The sequence below is a fragment of the Ovis canadensis genome, chromosome 9 (assembly GCF_042477335.2).
Source record: "Ovis canadensis isolate MfBH-ARS-UI-01 breed Bighorn chromosome 9, ARS-UI_OviCan_v2, whole genome shotgun sequence".
Taxonomy (NCBI): domain Eukaryota; kingdom Metazoa; phylum Chordata; class Mammalia; order Artiodactyla; family Bovidae; genus Ovis; species Ovis canadensis.
The window spans coordinates 71,839,499-71,861,625 of record NC_091253.1 but is presented as its reverse complement, the minus strand read 5'-3'; the positions used below and the strand labels follow the sequence as shown (position 1 = coordinate 71,861,625).

General features: G+C 39.5%; 1 protein-coding gene across 4 annotated transcripts in view; it reads right to left on the bottom strand.

The window, feature by feature from the left end:
* Nucleotides 1–22,127, bottom strand: part of TRPS1 (transcriptional repressor GATA binding 1) — a 276,051-nt gene that overhangs the window by 237,745 nt on the left and 16,179 nt on the right. Inside the window, exon 1 of one of the 4 annotated variants that reach the window (XM_069600367.1) lies at nt 1,360–1,527. The exons of the other annotated variants lie outside the window; for them this stretch is intronic. The gene's annotated coding sequence lies outside the window, so the exon portion shown is untranslated. Of the gene's footprint in view, nt 1–1,359; nt 1,528–22,127 lie in introns of those variants that run through there. 4 annotated transcript variants of the gene reach the window in all.

The following is a 22,127-nucleotide window of genomic DNA, read 5'->3' as shown; positions in this document are numbered from 1 at the left end:
ATCTAAAATAGTCTCTATTAATAGCATAATGTATAAAAATAGACACACGTTTGTCTTCTAAAGGAATAAGCTGGAACATAAAAGAATACAGTCAAATCTCAAACATCTGGATCAGACTCCTAGCAACTTAAAGCATCTGGAATGACATAAAACCAGAAGTTCAATTTTAAAATGTGAGGATGCACACACGTTCACGCACACACACATTCGCAGGAATACTCACAACATCATTATTTGAATTGGCAAAACTGGAACCAGCTTGTGTACATCAACAGAACAGGTTCAAAAATTCCAAATACAGTGGAATGTATGGTCATACAATAGGATACTATACTGCAATAAAAACAAACTACATACAACAACATGGATAAATTTCACTAATGAGGATGTTGAGCACGAGAAGTCAGACATAAAAAGATGCATACTTTTAATGTATTATGAATGCTGGGCGTTAATGCATGCAATGTCTCAAAATACACAAAATCAATCTAAAGTGTGAGCAGTCAGGAGAGTGATGAACTTCTGGTGAAGGGAAAAGAACAGAACAGGAGGGGACCTGGAGGGCATCAGCGGTGTCTCTTTGTTGACATGAGAGACCATTATACAGGTGTATTTTATTTTGTAATAGCTCACTGAAGAACAGATTTTAGATTTATGCATTTTCCAGATAGTAAGTTATTGCGTATGTGCGTGCATATGTGTGCGTGTGTGTGTGTGTGTGTGTGTGTGTGTGTGATTTTTCAGAGAGTCAGAAGTTGCTCTGCCAGGACCGGAGGACACTTAATCTAAGGAGAGGAATCCTTTCAGGTGCTATTCTCTGAGGGCAAATCAAGCCATCCAGCGGAGTAGAATGTTGTCGTTGGCTACTCTGGCCGAGCCAGGATGTGCCAAGTTGGTAGCAAGACGGTATTAATAGAAGAAAGAAGAAAAGAGAAATGAAGGGAGAAGAAAATAAGAGTTCTGGACAAGAGATTTGAAAGAGCAAAAGGATTAAATAGAGGTCAGAGACCAAAACAGGAACAAACAGCAACAGACGGCCCGCATATAAGCAAACAGGAGAGCAATCTCTGCTTTGGACTCTGGTGGGGGGATGGGGTCAGAAAGGGGCAAAACAAAGACACATCTGCAGGTACTAAGTGTATCACTAGGACGTGGCAGCTGCATGAGACCACAGAGACAGGCTAAGCAAAGGTGGAAGAGTACGCATACTTGCTGATTATCTATTTTGTACCAGCCATCTGTTTCGTGGCTCACACAATTTTCTCATTTAGCCCTCACTGAAACAGTGACGAATCTATTTGCCCTATTTTAACAAATAGAAAAACTGGAATTGAAAAGGGGTTAAAGGAACCCGCTTACCTGAGAAGACTGGATGGAAGAAATGAAAAACAGTCAAACAATACTGTGGCTTTTTCAGAGAATCCACACATCGAAATTGAGTATTTTTATAAGGCAGAACAATGCTCTGTTGAAATCAAGTGTGGCAGATTCTACCCTGACCTAAGGTAATTGCTCTCCTTAATATGTAATAAGGTATTCCATCTCACACATTGAAGAATGATGTGTGTTTCTCATCTTGCACCAAAAGTTAATAGGTAAAAATTCTATTCAGTTTTAAACCTTCCACATGGTTAATATTTTCTTAAGACTTTGGCTTCTATCATCACGTGGCTTCTAAAAAAATGAACAAGCAGGATACAAATGTTAACAGAAAAACTCAAAAGTAGTGTGTGTTATATGTATTTCATGGGACATTTACTATTTGTTTTTTAGGCACAAGCAGACATAATAGGTGACTCAGAGGTTAAAGCGTCTGCCTGGAATGAGGGAGAACCAGGTTCAATCCCTGGGTTGGGAAGATCCCCTGGAGAAGGAAGTGGCAACCCACTCCAGTACTCTTGCCTGGAAAATCCCATGGAAGGAGGAGCCTGGTAGGCTACAGTCCATGGGGTCGCAGAGTCGGACACGACTGAGCGACTTCACTTTCACTTTCAGATATAATATAATCCATTTTATCCAATGGAAATCACTCCAGGTTTGTGTGACATGATAATTTACCACTATTTCCCCAAGAGAACCATGAAGTCCAAGATTATAGTCACCTAAATGAGCTTAAGAACCTTGAGTTTAAGCAGAATAAGAACTAGGTGGCTGGCCCCACTTCTGACGCTTCCTGGACATCAAAGCACAAATATTCTAGACATTTACCTGTTGCCTCCAGGAAACAACTAGAGGTATAGATGAGACAAACTGTGAAAGGAGCGGCACAATGCCTAGAGAACAGTGGCCCCATGTTGTTTTATTTAAAATTAACTGCTTCCATGATTCTTTCGAGGCTGCCCAGGTGGCTCAGAGTTAAGAATCTGCCTGTAATGCAGAAGACACAGGAGATGATCCCTGGGTCAGGAAGATCCCCTGGAGAAGAAAATGGCAACTTGCTGTAGTATTCTTGCCTGGGAAAGCCCATGGACAGAGGAGCCTAGCAGTCCACAGTTCACCAGCTTGCAAAGAGTCAGACACAACTGAGCAACTGAGCTCACAGCACACATTTCTTTTGAACTTTTGGTGACATGACATTTCACAGTGACAGTTTCACCCAGTTATTTCAAAATCAGATGACTACAGAGTTCACCTAAACAAACAATACTGGGATCTAGTAAGATTATCTTCATACCTGCAAATGACGACTTGGTTATTTAGGCTACAAATCAGGTTTGATTCAGAAAATAAAATGCTATTACTAAAATGACTTCATGAAAAATTTAATATATCATGTGACATCCAGTCCTTTTAATCTTGTTAAAATATTAAGAATGCCCTGTTTTAAGGTTGAAATAGAACAAATTACATTAAAAGTGAGTCATGATAGAATTCTCTAAGAAAACTGTAGCCTGCTAAGTAGGCTGCCATATTCTGGAAGGAAAATATAAAAAACAAAACAGGTTGTAGCTTCCCAAATATCCTGCCCTGGTTTATGAAAATAAAAATGGAATTCTCCTTCACAAAGTATCATCAGTATGGTCCAAACGAGCTAAAAGAGTAGGTGAACTCTGGAATGTAAGGCCTGTAGTCCACAGTAGGAATGCTGAAAAAAAAATACATGAAATACTCTGATAATACTAACAAATTAAAAGATACCATTACTCAAGAATACTTACTGATGACCAGGAATACTGCTTGAAAGAGAACCGTTTTAGTCTGATTCAGTAACTTAGAATACAGTTAGTCTTGTCAAAATGTCCTATAACTTATCCCCTTGTGCATCCTTAACTCTCATGAGGAAACTCCAAATGTTTACCCAAACAAGCTGTTACCTGAATGTTTTTCCCAGCATCCATGGTCAAGTGTAAGTGCAGGCATCAATGTCCATCTAGCACTGAACCTTATTTTTTTGTGTGCAACCAAGACAAAATTGACCATATGCTATGATGACTGATGCTTATACTCAGGAATAAATTAACATCACATATATTCACCCAACATGTATTTTTGTGGGCGTTGAGTTAGGTGCTGAGAATTAACTGGGAGGGAGGCAGACAGGAAGCCTGTCCTCAGTAAGCTTCCAGTCTAGTCACAGGAAAGAAAACCAGGCAGGTGCCTGATCCAGAACTGATATCAAAAGAAAGAGTTCTAGGGGTAAAACTGTGTGCAAACTAAAAGATCAGAAGCTGTTCAAGCACGAGCAGAGAGTGAAGGGAGTCAGGCAGGAGAAAGAGCAAGTGTAAAAGGCCATCCTGTCTTAAGAGAGAATGTGACTTCTTAATGGAACTGAAGGAGGCTTTGAGGTGTTAGTCATTTCAGTGGCGTTTTTGTTAAAATGTCCAATTCTGTAAAATAAAGGATAATGCATAAATGCTGTGGGAAATTTCTATTTTTCTGGAAGGAGTACACAGTTCATTTATCTTCCATGTTCACAAAATTTAGATAAGCTCTTCCGTCCAAAGTGTTTACTACTGGAACATGGATAAAGCTTCTATATGTTATAGAAAAAGCGTTACTGTGATCAAAATAGCTTAATATCAACAATATTGTCTCTGATTTTACCATCTGATAAGATAGTGCTAACCATCCTAAAGTTTTCTTATCATAAACAATTAGGTATAGTCCTGGAAACAGGGTCACCATGTTCTGGATTCATTTATATTATATTATATTATTATTATATTCATTCATTTATATTCATATATATTAATCTATTAATGGTTAGTGCATATAATTTATTGAAAACTGATATCTTCGCAAAAGCTTGATATTCTGGCTATAAAGCCAAAGTTGACACATTTAATTCTCAATAAGGTTCCTGTTTACTCTTCCATGAATGCAGAATATTAATGGTTTAAAAAACCATCCTGGTTCATCAGATTGGAACATAAAGTACCACAACAAGAGCTGAATATCATGGATGCATTCTGCTTGTGGACAAGGACATTTCATACTAAAATTTCTAATCAATTAATTCATATATAGTTTAAATTTATTGAGCACATAGTATATTTTAAAGAATGCTGCTAATGACCAAAAGGGGAAGGAATTTTAAGAGAAAATGATTGCTTTCTAAGAAACAAGCTTCCTGTATCAAAGAAAGTTCACAGTAAGCATCTCAATAAAAATACAGGATGACATAGGATTATGCACCAAAATCAGCAGAGCAAACAATAAATTCCTTTGGAGACAAGCAGTTAATTCCTAAATGTTCACTAATATTTTTATGAATGTTATTATTATCTCCACTATTAATTTCATTCATAGTAAAAGAATATAATGTGGTCAAGAGCAGTAGAAACATTTAAGGTAGATCAGAGTGAAGATGATCCCTAGGAAGAAATAAGAAATGCACAATTCTAGGGAAGAGAAAACAGAACTGCAGCAAATAGGATGTAAAAGAAACAAAGGGTTACTCTCCAATACAAGCGCGGCAAGGGAAGAGTCTGCATCACTAAAACATGTGGTTACAAAGGTTTGTAAGATAGAATCTCGCATCCCAGTTGATGAGGCCAGAGCACTTGTAGAAAACAGGAACCCACTTGAAGTTTCCAAATAGAAGAGATTAAGAAAACCAAACCAGACATTGTGTAAAGTGTCCATTGAAGAAAAGTGAAAAATGAAGACTGTCACATAGGTGAAAGAAAGTCAAATATAGTTCAACTCTGATCATGAAAGAATTTTTTTAAAAAAACTCAGAAATATCTTACCAGTAGAGACGCAAGGGTGAGGTTATTGACATACATTTGTGAAACATTAATGATACTGGATTACCTTGGCATTTCTGTGTTACTCTGTTTTTCTACAGCTCAAATTGAGAGTTATTACTATCAATACAATATTTTATGTATCTGCTCCAAAATTTAAATTCCTGCCTGGACAGTGTTTCCCTTTGGTCATTCGTATTGATAGTCTCATGATCAACTATATGAGCCATAAACGAGTAGGTACTACTTAGTTTATTTCTTGAGTGGACTTACTGATGTTACTTAAATTTAGTGAATACGCTTCTGAAGCTTATTGAAATGGTACAAATATCAATCAGCTCACTAACCTAGCTGCTGCTGCTGCTGCTGCTGCTAAGTCGCTTCAGTCGTGTCCGACTCTGTGCAACCCCATAGACGGCAGCCCACCAAGCTCCTCTGTCCCTGGGATTCTCCAGGCAAGAACACTGGAGTGGGTTGCCATTTCCTTCTCCAATGCACAAAAGTGAAAAGTGAAAAGTGAAAGTGAAGTTGCTCAGTCATGTCCGACTCGTAGCAACCCCATGGACTGCAGCCTACCAGGCTCCTCTGCCCATGGGGTTTTCCAAGCAAGAGTACTACTTGACACCTATTTGTTTCTGAACTGCAGGTCCATATTCAGTATTTTATTTTAGCCTTGTTTCTCCTGAACCCCTTCTAACTCTTAAGTTCTGGGACCTACAGCCTTTTAAAAAGTTTTCCAAAGTAACAAAAGCAAGCCTTCCAAAATTATCCCAGATCTTCATAGTTCCACTGGGAACTCACTCAGAACCTGGTCAGAAACTCCATAACGATCCAACTAGTATATTCTGACCCACAGAATTCAGTAGTTAAAATAATGAGCAAGAAGACACAATTATTGAAACATACCATTATACACAACACATCTTGAAATAAAGATTTCAAACCAGATCAATATAGAGAGAAGACTTAACAGACCTCAGGTTTAAGTACTAAAGATCCATCTAAAGTTTCATTTTACAGCACTACTTCCTGGTTACCACTCGTGTCCCAGCTGTTCTACATCCAGATGGAATCTGTTTTTAAAGTAGGAACACTCCAAAATCAGGTTACATTTAGACAGAGAACAGCCTTCTTTGTGCCCATTAGATTAATTCCTCCAAGACCAGAGCAGCAACCTGAAGAATGAACAAGCGGAGTGACACAAGGTTACCTGAGAATCTATGTTAAGGCCAGGAAGGTGCCCCTAGGCACACCACACTGGATTTTTAGCCAGAAAATTTCACACTGTTCTCAGATTTGAAGTAATAGGCCTTGCAAAATGTTGTAGGCAGAGATCTCCTTGTACTTCCGAAAACAACCCCTGACATACTGCCTCATTATTCAGATGCTGAAAGGGATAAAGAGAGAAACGTACACACGTAAATACACACAGTTGCACGCACACGCAAACGATTACAGAAGCATATAAACCATAGAGAAGAATGGTTCTAGCCAGGCTTTTTATCCTCTTTGACTTTACCTATATTGTCTTTATTCCTGTAAAACATGTATAACGTGTCTACCCTACAGTTATTTTTTAAAGGGAATGAAAAGAAACGTGGATACAAATTAAATGCATAAACCAAGAGACTGTAAAGGGCGATGAGTGTAACTGTCGGTCTACATCCCACTCTCCCCTGCTGGGCTATAGGCTCCTAGTGGACAGCACACACTGACATCAAGATACCCTTCTTTTTCTGACTTGCTTCACTCTGTATGGGCTTCTCTGGGGGCTCAGCTGGTAAAGAATCCACCTGCAATGCGGGAGACCTGGGTTTGATCCCTGGGTTGGGAAGATCCCCAGGAGAAGGGAACAGCAACCCATGCCAGTATCCTGGCCTGGAGAGGTCCATGGACTATAGTCCATGGAGTCCGCATAAGAGTCAGACACAGCTGAGCGACTTTCACCTTGACTCACCCTGTATGACAGTTTTGAGTCCATCCTTGTCTCTACAAATGACCCTATTCTGTTGTTTTTTTTTTTTATGGCTGAGTAAATATTACCATATCTATGTGGAATCTAGAAATATGGTACCAATGAACTTACTTGCAGGACAGGAACAGAGCCACAGATGGAGAGAATGATCATTAACATGGGGCAGGGGGAAGGAAGGGTGGAATAAATTGGGAGAGTAGCACTGACATATATATACACTATCATGTGTAAAACAGCTAGTGCGAAGCTGCTCTATAGTGCAGGGAGCTCAGCTCAGTGCTCTGTGGTGACCTGGAGGGCTGGGATGGGGGTGGGGGGAGGTCTGAAAGGGAGGATATATATACATATATATAAATGTGTGTGTGTGTGTGTGTTCCAACAATACCCAGTTGTGGATGTAACCGGTGATAGAAGCAAGGTCGGATGCTGTAAAGAGCAACATTGCATAAGAACCTGGAATGGCAGGTCCATGAATCAAGGCAAATTGGAAGTGGTCAAACAGGAGATGGCAAGAGTGAACATCAACATTCTAAGAATCAGCGAACTAAAATGGACTGGAATGGGTGAATTTAACTCAGATGACCATTATACCCACTACTGTCGGCAGGAATCCCTTAGAAGAAATGGAGTAGCCAACATGGTCAACAAAAGAGTCCAAAATGCAGTACTTGGATGCAATCTCAAAAATGACAGAATGATCTCTGTTTGCTTCCAAGGCAAATCATTCAATATCACGGTAATCCAAGCCTATGCCCCAACCAGTAACGCTGAAGAAGCTGAAGTTGAACGGTTCTATTTGAAGACCTACAAGATCTTTTAGAACTAACACCCAAAAAAGATGTCCTTTTCATTATAAGGGACTGGAATGCAAAAGTAGGAAGTCAAGAAACACCCGGAGTAACAGGCAAATTTGGCCTTGGAATATGGAATGAAGCAGGGCAAAGGCTAATAGAGTTTTGCCAAGAGAACACACTGGTCATAGCAAACACCCTCTTACAACAACACAAGCAGTGACTCTACACATGGACATCATCAGATGGCCAACACCGAAATCAGACTGATTATATTTGCAGCCAAAGATGGAGAAGCTCTATACAGGCAACAAAAACAAGACCAGGAGCTGACTGTGGCTCAGATCATGAACTTCTTATTGCCAAATTCAGACTTAAACTGAAGAAAGTAGGGAAAACCACTAGACCATTCAGGTATGACCTAAATCAAATCCCTTGTGATTATACAGTGGAAGTGAGAAATAGATTTAAGGGACTAGATCTGATAGATAGAATGCCTGATGAACTATGGACAGAGGCTCATGACATTGTATAGGAGACAGGGGTAAAGACCATCCCCATGGAAAAGAAATGCAAAAAAGCAAAATGGCTGTCTGAGGAGGTCTTACAAATAGCTGTGAAAAGAAGAGAAGTGAAAAGCAAAGGAGAAAAGGGGAGTTATAAACATCTGAATGCAGAGTTCCAAAGAATAGCAAGGAGAGATAAGAAAGCCTTCCTCAGCGATCAATGCAAAGAAAAAAACAACAGAATGGGAATGACTAGAGATCTCTTCAAGAAAATTAGAGATAGCAAGGGAATATTTCATGCAAAGATGGGCTCGATAAAGACGAAATTGTATGGACATAACAGAAGCAGAAGATATTAAGAAGAGGTGGCAAGAATACACAGAAGAACTGTACAAAAAGTATCTTCACGACCTGTATAATCACAATGGTGTGATCACTCATCTAGAGCCAGACATCCTGGAATGTGAAGTCAAGTGGGCCTTAGGAAGCATCACTATGAACAAAGCTAGTGGAGGTGATGGAATTCTAGTTGAGCTATTTCAAATCCCGGAAGAAGATGCTGTGAAAGTGCTGCATTCAATATGCCAGCAAATTTGGAAAACTCAGCAGTGGCCACAGCACTGGAAAAGGTCAGTTTGCATTCCAATCCCAAAGAAAGGCAATGCTCAAACTACCACACAATTGCACTCATCTCACATGCTAGTAAAATAATGCTCAACATTCTCCAAGCCAGGCTTCAGCAATATGTGAACCATGAACTTCCAGATGTACAAGCTGGTTTTAGAAAAGGCAGAGGAACCAGAGGTCAAATTGCCAACATCCACTGGATCATCGAAAAAGGAAAAGAGTTCCAGAAAAACATCTATTTCTGCTTTATTGACTATGCCAAAGCCTTTGACTGTGTGGATCAAAATACACTGTGGAAACTTCTGAAAGAGATGGGAATACCAGATAATCTGACCTGCCTCTTGAGAAACCTATATGAAGGTCAGGAAGCAACAGTCAGAACTGGATATGGAAAAACAGACTGGTTCCAAATAGGAAAGGGAGTATGTCAAGGCTGTATATTGCCACCTTGTTTATTTAACTTATATGCAGAGTACATCATGAGAAATGCTGGGCTGGATGACGCACAAGCTAGAATCAAAATTGCCGGGAGAAATATCAATAACCTCAGATATGCAGATGATACCACCCTTATGGCAGAAAGTGAAGAAGAACTAAAAAGCCTCTTGATGAAAGTGAAAGAGGAAAGTGAAAAAGTTGGCTTAAAGATCAACATTCAGAAAACTAAGATCATGGCATGTGGTCCCATCACTTCATGGGAAATAGATGGGGAAACAGTGCAAACAGTGTCAGACTTTATTTTTTTGTGCTCCAAAATCACTGCAGATGGTGATTGTAGTCATGAAATTAAAAGACACTTACTCCTTGGAAGGAAAGTTATGACCAACATAGACAGCATATTCAAAAGCAGAGACATTACTTTGCCAACAAAGGCAAAGGCTAGTCAAGGCTATGGTTTTTCCCATAGCCATGTATGGATGTGAGAGTTGGACTGTGAAGAAAGCTGAGTGCCGAAGAATTGATGCTTTTGAACTGTGGTGTTGGAGAAGACTCTTGAGAGTCCCTTGGACTGCAAGGAGATCCAACCAGTCCATTCTAAAGGAGATCAGTCCTGAGTGTTCATTGAAAGGACTGATGCTGAAGCTGAAACTCCAGTAATTTGGCTACCTCATTTGAAGAACTGACTCATTTGAAAAGACCCTGATGCTGGAAAGGATTGAAGGCGAGAGGAGAAGGGGACAGCAGAAGATGAGATGGTTAGATGGCATCATCAATTCGGTGGACATGAGTCTGAGTAAACTCCAGGAGCTGGTAATGCACAGGGAGGCCTGGCGTGCTGTAGTCCACGGGGTTGCAAAGAGTTGGACACGACTGAGAGACTGAACTGAACTGAATGAGAGGCAAGATGTACTTCTTGAACAGTTAAATTCACAGTCAATATATAATTTTTTTTAAAGGAAGCAGCCAATATTTTGGGGTAGAAAAAGAGGAAATTTTACTATATTTCACTGTTTTTACTATTTTCAAAAGTCACTGCATTTTTTACTTTTAAGTCAGCATCTCTCTTAAACAGTTTGTGTACTAGAAGGACAGGGCGTAGCAGAATGTCTGGTGCCTATGTCAGTCATTTCATGAGGTAATCACTGCAAATTGAAAACTTTGTCTCCTTTACAAACCAGGAGCCCTTAATATCTTAAAGAAGTTAATATCCAGCAGTAGCAGACTCTGTTTATAGTGTCAGAATGCCTTAATTCCACAGTCTATCACCTGGGAATGTCTTAAACAATAGGAAGATTGGAAAATATTATTTAAATATAATTGTATTTGCATTTCATTTAATTATCAAGTTTATAATTGCTTTCAAAGAAAAGAAATCCTTTATAAGAGGCATTTTATAAAAATTCTTCATGATGGATTGTTAATCTTACGCAGCTCCCTCTCCTAATATCCAACAATATATGCTAATTGGAAAAAGAAACAGGCTCATTACTGAGGTGATAAAACAATGCTCTCATTTTGAAAAAAGTACTTTTTTCATGATAGAGAGTGTACTTTTTTCTAAATCACTGAAGGAAATCAGACCCTCTCCCCACTTCCCTACCTTTAAGAATCTTTGCAACAGCAAAATGAGGGATGAGTTCTAAGCTCTAGAAGGGACAGTCAAGCCTACAATTCAAAATTAAACCCACCCATTTGTTAGAGCTCACAGCAGTGAAGAAATCATAGTGCCAATATGAAAATACATACGAGGCCAAGTCTCTGGGAGAGACCTTGCAAATGAACTGTTGATAACAAATCAATCAAATCAAAGACTACCCACAGTATATATTTCAAAGGGTTGAAAGCAATACAATTTCACTCATTGTCTTCATTTCTAAGGTGTTCATCAATGTGGAAGGATATAGTCTATGTTCAAATGGGGCAAAGCTCTCAGGAAGAGATAAACTGATGTACTGAAAACCAACTCTTGGAAATTTAAGGTTCAGGGAGTAATGCTCTCATTTATATCCAGTCTCCATTACACTGCAGGCATGTGTCTCAGGATCAGAGTCTGACAATGAAACTTAGTTATGTATCCAGGTACTTAAGATCAAGCTGTCCTGAGCAATTAGCTTAACTAAACTCAATGTTACTACTGCCTATCTGGGGGTGGGCTGTGGTGGGGAACAGTCTGGATTCATTTGTAGCAAGTTTTCTGTAGAACTTAAATATTTCTGAAGAAATATGGTAAAGTGATTATCCTTCTGGAACTAGATCCACTGACACTGTCACATTAACTCACAGCTTGTTAAATACGGTGCAATCTTTCTATAACATTCTTTGTTTGAGACTAGAATTAGCATATGGGAATTGCTCTTTTCCTGTTAAACTGAAGTCATTACTAACTACTCATCTGTGACATGTACTCTTTCTTGTAACCAGGGATTTTAGCTTCACAAAATTTAGAAACTGCCACATTGTTTCTTGGCATCGCTTTCCAATGTGACATCATTTACATTTTGAAAACGCCGTTTAAGCAAAAACACTACTGGGTGCCAGGTTAAAGATGGCCCAAAAGCGGCAGCAGGGTCTTTACAGGGACCAACTACGGTTCATTCTTTCGGTCTATACTTTCACGTGCCTTTCATTAGAATCACATGGAATTACAACGAGCTTAACAAAAGCATTTCAAAATGGGTTATCAAATTACTGGAATAGAGAAACGGCTTCCAGTTACTAAAGATCTGTACAGGATAGGGAAAAAATGGATGTGGAGAGGAAAAAGCCCATTTTCAGTTTCCTTAATTTCCAAAATCTAAGGGACAATATTTTTCAGTAGGCACATAGTTATTAACAAACATTATACGCTGCTAAGTCACGTCAGTTGTGTCTGACTCTGTGCAACCCCATAGATGGCAGCCCACCAGGCTCCCCTGTCCCTGGGATTCTCCAGGCAAGAACACTGAAGTGGTTGTATATATATACACACATAATAACCATAAACACAATACAAAATACAAATACAGACATGAACCTACTGAGTCTTGTATTGCAGAACACAAAATAAATAGGGAACTGTATCAAAATGATAAAGAAGTTTGCAGAGACTCAGCATCATTCAGACCTTCAGAAAGTCTCATTTGGGAAATTCTTGAATGATTTCTAAAACTTCCTCCATTATCTGAAAATTTGCATAGCAAAAAGAGAAATCCGAGTCATCTCATCAATACAGGCTGCAAGTCCCTAGTCAGAACTTGTGAGTTTTTAACTCCAAATATAATTTGACAGTGACACTTGCCAATGAAAATTTAGGATTAGCGCTCAGTAGGGCTCTCTTTTCTATCAAATCAAAAACAGTTCCAATGGTTCACTATAATTTCCCCTAGAAACTCTAAGTGATATCTTATGTGTTACTATTAAGATAATTCTTTGGGCTTCTAACCTTAAAAAAAAAAAAAACTTTATTAATTTTAATCATTTTGTTATTTTTAAAAGACATTTTATAAATAGTAAGGTCTTATCTCTGATGTTAAAATCAGGATTACTTCTTGAGAAAATAAAAGAGAACACATACACTTTGTTTGAAAACTTAGGACACATGGTTGTAAATGATGCCTCAGAACCACTATACCATAGAATATAACCTACAGCGGCTATGAAATCATATGACTATTATTCTCCTGTGGAAAAACTGGGTGACCTCAGTAGCAACAAATCATTTCTATTCACAGAGTGTACATGATCATGTAGCACTTATCCCGTATATGGAAAAATAAAAAAGGTAAATTCTGAAATGTCCAGAGAGAATCACAAAATATTATCTGTGAGAAACCACTCCTCAGGAAAGGGTCTGATCATTCTAATCAAGTCCCCACAACCTACTGACAAGTAAGACAGTGATTAATTCTGAAGGGGAATTCTGTGAGGCTCATTGGAGAAGAGGAAGAAATGTCATAAAATTGATACGAAAAGTAAGCTATGAGAGGAAATCTCTGGCTTTCAAAAAAGCCATGTATTAAAAAAAGAAAAGCCCTGTATGAAATTTAAGTACCAGTACAAATTCGATTTAAAATAAAAATGAGGGCATAGGTCATGAATGACCCAAAGAATAAGGCACAGATGGGACAATGTGAAAATATAACCCCCAAACATTTCTTTACAACAACTTTTAAAACTCAGAGTGACCTCAAATATGAAAATTCATACAACAGAAAATTCAAACATAAGAACTGATGAATTAAGGCATATATTTTTCCAAGGGAACAACACCGGCTAGTTTTTGGAATAAACTGATTCCTTTCTTCCCTATAATACCTGACAGCTAGAATTCCAGTCTGTATATATCCTAAATATAATTCTTTAAGTTAAAAGTTAAAACAAGGCCTTAGGAATACCATTTTTTAACACTTTAGTGAGTACTCCCATAGTTAATGATATACGAAAATTATAATGATTAGAAACAGAACAATGATTATAATTACTATTATAATAATAGATAGTCACACAGGCTTTTGGCATTCACCTAAACTGTTCTACATATATTATTTATGTTGACTCTTTCCCTTGCCCTACAACCTGAGCCCAAGTTATATAACTCACAGCCTATAGATAGGAGGCTGTAAACTAAACATCTTAGAGACTCTAATCTGCTTTTATTCCATCAAAGCTACTCCATGGATAGGAAAACACAGCTACAACCTATGGATCTTCTAAACACAGCTGGACATCACCCTAATCTGGACAACTGCATGTCCCTGAGATGGCTGAAACCTCTTGATTTTAATTTGTGTTCTACCTAGCTGGTGAACAAATAAGCTTGAAAAGAGGCCAAAGTCTTCAGATAATTGAAAAAAGAAAAAAGAAACAGAACCAAAAAGGTTTAAAAAAAAATACTGTGACGCACATTTATGACCACTGAAGTAATAAATGTTTCCTAGACTCCAGGAGTGGCGGTCCCAACAATAAGTAAAATGCATGGTGGACTCAGGCCTTCCCTGGTGGCTCAGCGGTAAAGAATCTGCTTACAAAGCAGGAGACAGAAGTGTGTTCGATCCCTGGATCAGAAAGGTACCCTGAGGGAGGGCATGGCAATCCACTCCAGTATTCTTGCCTGGAAAGTCCCACCATGGACAAAGTAGCCTGGTGGGCTACAGCCCATCTGGTTGCAAAGAGTCCGAGGCAACTAAGCAGGCACGCATGGCAGACTCAGTCTTTATTATTTGTATCTGAGAACTAGTGCTCCTGGCGCTGTAACTTCAGTACTTTATTTTCACAGGGTAATTATTTAGTTTAGAATGTTGAGGACAGAACAGTACCTACTAATAATTGGTTTAGTATGTGTTGACATTTATCATAAGACTACCATTTTTTTTTTGCAACATTTTATTTTTAAAAGATGTGTTATATTAAATCACTTCACATACTTAATGGGTCAGCTTTTTTTCAACCAATCCTCTTGAGTTCCATATTGTCTTAGGAAATCAACTTATGATATCAATTTATATACTCTCCCTATGGAACTCAGTGTCAGCCTTAATCTGTGCTCAGTCATGTCCAACTCTTTGCAACCTGCTGAACTGTAGCCTGCCAGGCTCCTCTGTCCATGGGATTTCCCAGGCAAGAATACTGGAGTGGGTTGCCATTTCCTCCTCCAGGGTATCTTCCTGACTCAGGGACTGAACCCATGTCTCTTGAGTTTCCTGCAAAGGTAGCCGGATTCTTTATCACTGAACCACCAGGGAAATGGAACTCAATAATAGAAATTAATCTGTTACAAGTTAAAAAGGAGGATCTAAGCTTCTTTTTTTTCTTTTTTTCAAATTTTAAAATTAACCAAGGCTTCAATATATAAATCCTATCATCTAGAAGTTAAAATGTCCCCCTCAGATTCAGTCACATATCAACTATTTTCTTTACATCAGGCATACTGGAGTCATCAAGGCAAAAAGGAAGCAAATGGATATAAATTATATGAATCAATAAAGCTCAATCTTTACTAAATATCTGTTGTAGTAGTAGGGAATTTAAGGTCTACTAAAAGTACTGATGTTTCATGATATGGCCTTAATAATATGGGCTTCCAGAAAAGGAAGTTAACTGAGAGGATATAAAAAGCATGACCATAAAAAGAATTAATTTAAAAATAAACTTGATAATGTAGAGAGGGATAAAACTTGATAGGGATCCCTGTTCAGCAACTGTCTCCAAATTTGTAATTTAAGAAAAAAATGAAGGTCTCAATTCCCAGAACATCAGAAACAAAATTAGAAGCCTCAGGCACGCCAGAAGGCCTTCACGTGCTTATGAAGACCATTATATTATGATCGAAATTGTGATCTGGTGCATATGACATTCTTATGTTTATTTATTTCTTATTTTTATTGTACAGCTTTCTTCTTGTTTTAAAATTCTACCAGTTTATTGCTACCAACCCGTCTCCCTCCACCCTCCTACACGCGTGCTCAGTCATGTAACCCCATGGGCTGCAGCCCGCCAGGCTCCTCTGTCCATGGACTTTTCCAGGCAAGAATACTGGAGTGGGTTGCCATTTCCTTCTCCGTATCTTACTCACAGCTTTCTGATTGAGACGACAGGAGATCCTACTCCTCTGTCTATTGAAAAAGGTTTTGTGTTTAAGTACACATAATTCAAAATATCAGAAACAGAGGTTTAAGCAGCTCCCAGAAAACTCAGTATGAGAAAGTGTGTAACACTGAAAGGCTCATAAAACTTTTTTTTTTTTTTTAATTCATGAAAAAACGAGAACTTCAGTTCTCATCACTGGCGACTGTCTCTCCGTGTTAATTGCACTGGCACCCAGATTACAGGTGAGTCAGAAGATTTAAACAGGAGTGAGGGTTTGAAAACCCATCCTGGAATTGGGCAGGCAGGAGGAAATAAAATGTGAGCGTTAGATCCAAAAAGGGCAAGCCGAAGAGGAAGCAGGGGAGAAGCCAAGAAGGGAGAAAGAGAGTTAGTGGAGAGAGGAAACCGAGTTGGGAAGTGGGGAGAAGGGCAGAGAGGCGGGCGATGCAGACAGGCGGAGGGACGGGAGGCCGGGCCGGGCGGGACGCGGGTACCGGGGCGGGGAGCTCGGCGCACCCGGCGGGGGGCCGAGGAAGCCAGGCGGCGAGCGCGGCAGCTTCCGCAGGACTTCCTGCGACAGCACGCCCCCAGCCCGGTGCGGAGCACGCGTGGCCGCCGCGGCCCCGGGGCGCAGGCGACAGCGAGCGCCACCGATTCACACACAAAGCTCGGGTCGGTAGCTGCAGCTTCAAAGGCAGGGGCCCCCGAAAGCAAGCCGCCTCCTTCCCAGACAACCAACTCTGGCGGTTTCTGAGAAGCCCTTAACAGGAAAATGGAATCCTGGTCCTGTGACTGACCTGCGGTTCGGATTTTTTAGTTCTCCTTCGAAATGAAAAGGCAATTTTACTCTTGGCTTTTAGTTCTGGGACCGTTACTAACCACCAAAACACACTGGGGCTTTAAAGTTCATTCATAAAGTAGAAATTCCTTTTTTATTATTATTAATCCAACAGAGACAAATCAGCTAATATTTAGATGACAAAAGGTTTTGTTTGTTTATCTGTATGTCCCACCCAATCCAACCTTTGATTTTTCTGTGTTTTTAACAAACAGAAGCCGAGTCAGAAAGCCAGGCTGTCAAGACCCCATTTGGAGCTGGGGCAGTTACCCAGGAGTGCAAATAATTTAAGAAACACAAAGCCCAGAGGATTACCAGGACAGCACTGCAGCCCCATGTCATTCAACAACTTCCCCTTACAAGAGTTTGCTGATCACAGCCTTTTTACTGTAATGGAGCCAAGAAGAGGCAGTCACTTAGACTAATATAGACTTTTTTAACAGGAGATTACAGTCTCGCTATAGAAAAAATACAAGCTGAACATGAATTATGACGAAAGCTAGACTTAAAATGTCTTATGTATACAGGCGATGGTTTTATCTCTCCAACAATGAATAAAGGTAGATTAGAGCTTAAGAAGAAAGCCGAATGGAACGGTTTTAAGAGGACAGTCACCTCGGGTTTCTCAAATCCCTTTCTCCCCCTCGATGAGAAATACAGTAGAACTGACCAAGCCTGAGTGGTTCAGCCAGACTGCCTGGGTTCAAATCCTGACTGCTCCTTGTTTGTGGGCTACGCAACTGATTAAATTTCCCTGGGAAATGGGGATGACAGCAGTTCCTGTCTCAGGAGGAGACAAGCCACTCCAGCCCAGTGCTCCACAACTGTGAACCATTATCATCATTTGCAGGTGGCCCCTCACGAAACACTAACCTCTTAGGATGCAGCCTTTCCCAGGCCAAAGTTAGCTCACCTCTGGCTGGGAGTGGCTCTCATTTATTTTTTTAGTGATCAGTGCTCACCAGGCATCCACCACATCAGTTGTGGCTCCAGGTCGCTCATTTCTATGCAAACTGTGGCCAGCCTCTGGCCAAAGTTTGCATGCCCTCTGCACCCTGATTTTCACAAGTGAAAACACGACGACCCATTTAATAATGTGCTCCTTCCCATCACTGAAGGGCAGCACACAGCTTTAGCAGACAGGAAACTCGCCCGGTGCACATGCTAACCAGCTGGCAAATAGACGCATCTTCAACAAAGTCTACTCCTCCTACATAGAGTCTGATAAGCTCCATTTTAAAGGAGCCAAAACATACATTTCCTTCCTCTATTTCTGTATTTAGCAGACACGAGAGCTGGACAGTCATGTCAGGGATTATGAAACTACAATAAAGAGATTTCTAAGCCATCAAGACTACCAGAACAGCAGGACTAAATTTCGCCTACTCACTTCCAACCAAAAATATGCACCCCTTCAGTTGTGGAAAAGTACAGAAGATTTAAAGGTCCCTACTCATTAACTAGAATGCACTCTTTCTAGTTAGGAAATGCTCTCTCCTGTCACTTAACTATTGTAAATTTCACACAGATAAACTCCAACTATCTCCTTCAAAAGATTTTTAAAGTTGCTGATAGACACAAGGTGACATCAGAAAACTATGTTTGAAAGATGCAATTAGCTAAGGTCTCTAGGGAGCTTCGGCATGTTTTGTTATGAAGGAAGAAATAGACATATACCAGTCCTACAAGTAATGAGCTGTCCTAGAAGTAAAGAAATTCACTACATAGATCCTCTCCTTGATTTCTCCTTCATGGTTCTGGGTCCATACAGATTTGGGAATACACAATAATAGCAAGCCTTAACAATTTCCCAGAATTGTTTAAAATAATATTTAAGTGCTTAACAGATTCACATATGAAATCAAAGGGACTTCCCAATTCTCAGATAAAAGAAAGTTTTTTAGTAAAAAAAAAAAAAAAAAAAAAACTACAGAGAGAAGGCCAAAGATATGGTCTTTAAAAAAAAAAAAAGGCTTCAAAAATTGTTGCTTGGCTTTTAAGATGAAGTTAAAGTGATTAGTAAAACTGAAGCATTCAAAGAAGTCTCAGACATTCTTGTTTCAACATAAGAAACATCTCAGCTTCTATTATTCAGTTACCACTTTACTGGCCATCTCTCAAGGAGGCATGGATATGAAAAAGCAAAGAAGGGTCCAATATCCTCTCATTGCCATAAACCTGAGCTGCCCCAGGCTGCATTACTTACGGCTCTGCTCAGCTCCTGACAAACCCTATTCATCAATATCCTTGTTAGACCTTCCTAAAGTTTAAATCATTCTTGCTCCCTTAACATTCAAACATCAACCACTTACATGTAACTTTCACCGTGAAGCCAGTACATAAACCACAAACATCGGAACATAACATTTCGGCAGACAAATATTCAACATACAGAAGTTAAAACTATATATTTCTGACTCACGACCTTAAAGCCTAATGTTATCTCTCACATTGGGTTTTTTCCCCCTTATATACATTTTTCATTTCTTCTATCATTGTTTAATTAAATTTTTTGGAGCATAGTTGCTCTACAATGTTGTGTTAGCTTCTACTGCACAGCAAAATGAATCAGCCATCCATAAACATATATCCCCTCCCTTTTGGATTTTCCTCCCATTTAGGACACCCCAGAGCACTAAGTGGAGTTCCCTGTGCTATACAGTAGTTCCCTTCAATTGTCTATTTTATGCATAGTATCAACAGTATATATGTATCAATCCCATCTCCCAATTCCTCCCAAGGCAACCCTTTCCCCCTTGGCATCCATACATTTGTTCTCTATGTCGGTGTCTCTATTTCTGCTTTGCAAATAAGGTCATCTATACCATTTAGTCCCAGGACAGAGGAGCCTAGTGGGCTGCCGTCTATGGGGTCACACAGAGTCGGACAAGACTGAAGTGACTTAGCAGCAGCAGCAGCAGACCATTTTTCTAGTTAAACATATATGCGTTACAGGCACATCATTTATCACTTTGCATCTTTGACTACTTCACAGCACTTCAACTGCAATGTCAATAAAGCACAACAAGGTGGTCTGGTTTTTCATTTTTCTATAGTTTGCAAAATGTACATGGGCCTCCCTTCATCTCATTTTCACTGACGCCGTCACACTTGGTTCAAGGACATTAATCAGCAAAAGGCAGAACTTGAAAGCACATTGCAAAATATAACATAAGTTGTAACCAGTCGTATGACATTTTAAGAACAATACATTAGGGTAGACTTCAAAAATGTTTATTAATTATGCAACATCAGATAATCCTTCTCCTCTGTGAAACCTGACAACCCAATTTCACAATTTTCTCAACATCTAAAAGCCTTACGCTCTTCTGGCCAAAGTATTCTCCTCTTCAGTGCCAATTTAATGCAACACTTTTGAGAAACCACTGTATCCAAGACACTGTATAAAGAATAGAAATAAGCTGGGTGTGCTTTTATTCCCCTCACACTTGCAATGGCCAAGTGATTCTGGTATGGGCTCTACTAGAGCCATAAATAAGTGAAAGCACAGGGCCAGGGTGTTTAAATCTCAGTGAGTAGAAATGAAAGGCTTCAGGAAAAAGAAACACAGAAGTTACCATTTGAAGAAGAAGTAGAATTCCTATAAGTAAGACTGGATAAAACAAAGGTATTTCAGAGAGGGGAGAGCATGAAGGAAGGTAGGTTGGGGAAAGTTCTGGAACTCAATACTACTTTAAGGATAGAACACACGGTACTGTAAAGATGGAACTGGTAAACTGGGAGCAGAGTTTAGGGTCCCACATACCAAGCTAAGGATGACGAACAGATTCATAAACAAGGACCTGTGCACTTGAAGGCCAGCAATGTGGCTCAGGTAAAGAATCCGTTTGCCAGTGCAGAAGACACAGCTTCAGTCCCTCGGTTGGGAAGATCCCCTGATAAGGAAATGGCAACACGCTGCAGTATTCTTGCCTGGGAAATTCCACGGACAGAGGAGCCTGGCGGGCTGCAGTCCACGGGGTCACAAAGAGTCAGAAAAGACTGAGCAACTAAACAACAACAATAATACTGTAATAACCAACTCAGTTCTAGAGGTGAAACCCTGGAGTGATTTCATTTGGATCAAAAGGTGCAAGCATACAATCCTCAAGGAAAATTGCAGCACTTAGGAGGAAAGTCAAGGACAGACTGGAACAAGTGCAGCAGGGATGCAGCGCCCCTTAAGCCAGGCCAAGAGAGATACTCAAGAGAATGGTTGGCAGTATCCGATTCATTTAAGACGTGCAGTCAGATGGAAAGACCATTGGGCCTGGCTGCCACAAGGTCACTGGTGTCCTCAATACAGCGGTGTCCACAAACGGAGTCATCCTGGCAGAGTGCACTTAGTTAAGAAATGGAGATGTACATGAAAAAAGCCTCAGATTTAGGCTCCCGATATTTTCCCCACTCGAAAGTTATTTTTACATCTGAGTAGGTTTACCTTTATCTGAAAAAGGGAGACTGGATTCCATATCTGGCTTAGAAACATTCTAATTAATAAATCTCAAAGAGCAACATTTTGACTTTGTGCCATGCCAAGTACAAGATGAAATCCATCTGGAAATAAATGAAAAGTAGCCTTTTGTTTCATTTTACCTTGTGTTTTTTTCCAAAACTGTCAAGGGAACTATATCATTTGCCAACTTTTCCCTAAAATCAATCCACTGCTTAAACCATAACCTATCTCTCAGCTTCAGTAACCATATATTAGCTACACAATCGCAAATGAACTTTTCTGAGATTTCGAGAACACTCTAAACAACTGCAGTTGGATTATAATCCAAATGAGCTCAAGATAAACGCCACATAAAACCTTCTATAAAATATCCAGGATACTTTTTGTTCACAAGATGTGCTATGAGAACAAGCATAAAAATGTTTTAACATTGTTTGAGAAGGCATTTACCAAAAGGAAGCTGAATATATTCAGGGAGAATAGTTTTGATTCAGGGAGAATCAAATAAAATTAATTGTATACTGTTTTATCAGGAAAGCAAATCCCTTAATAAGTGGAAAGAAAAGAATGAAATAAAAAAAAAAACCTCATCTTATTTAAATCTTATCTGGATTTGATATGTTTTAAAAGCCAACAAAAAAGTACTTTCTGATAAACAAAGCTCAGAGTAAGAGCCACTTTAAATTTATTTTGATCAGCAATGCCAAGAGCACAGGGATAAAGTTCCAATCTCCTAAAGT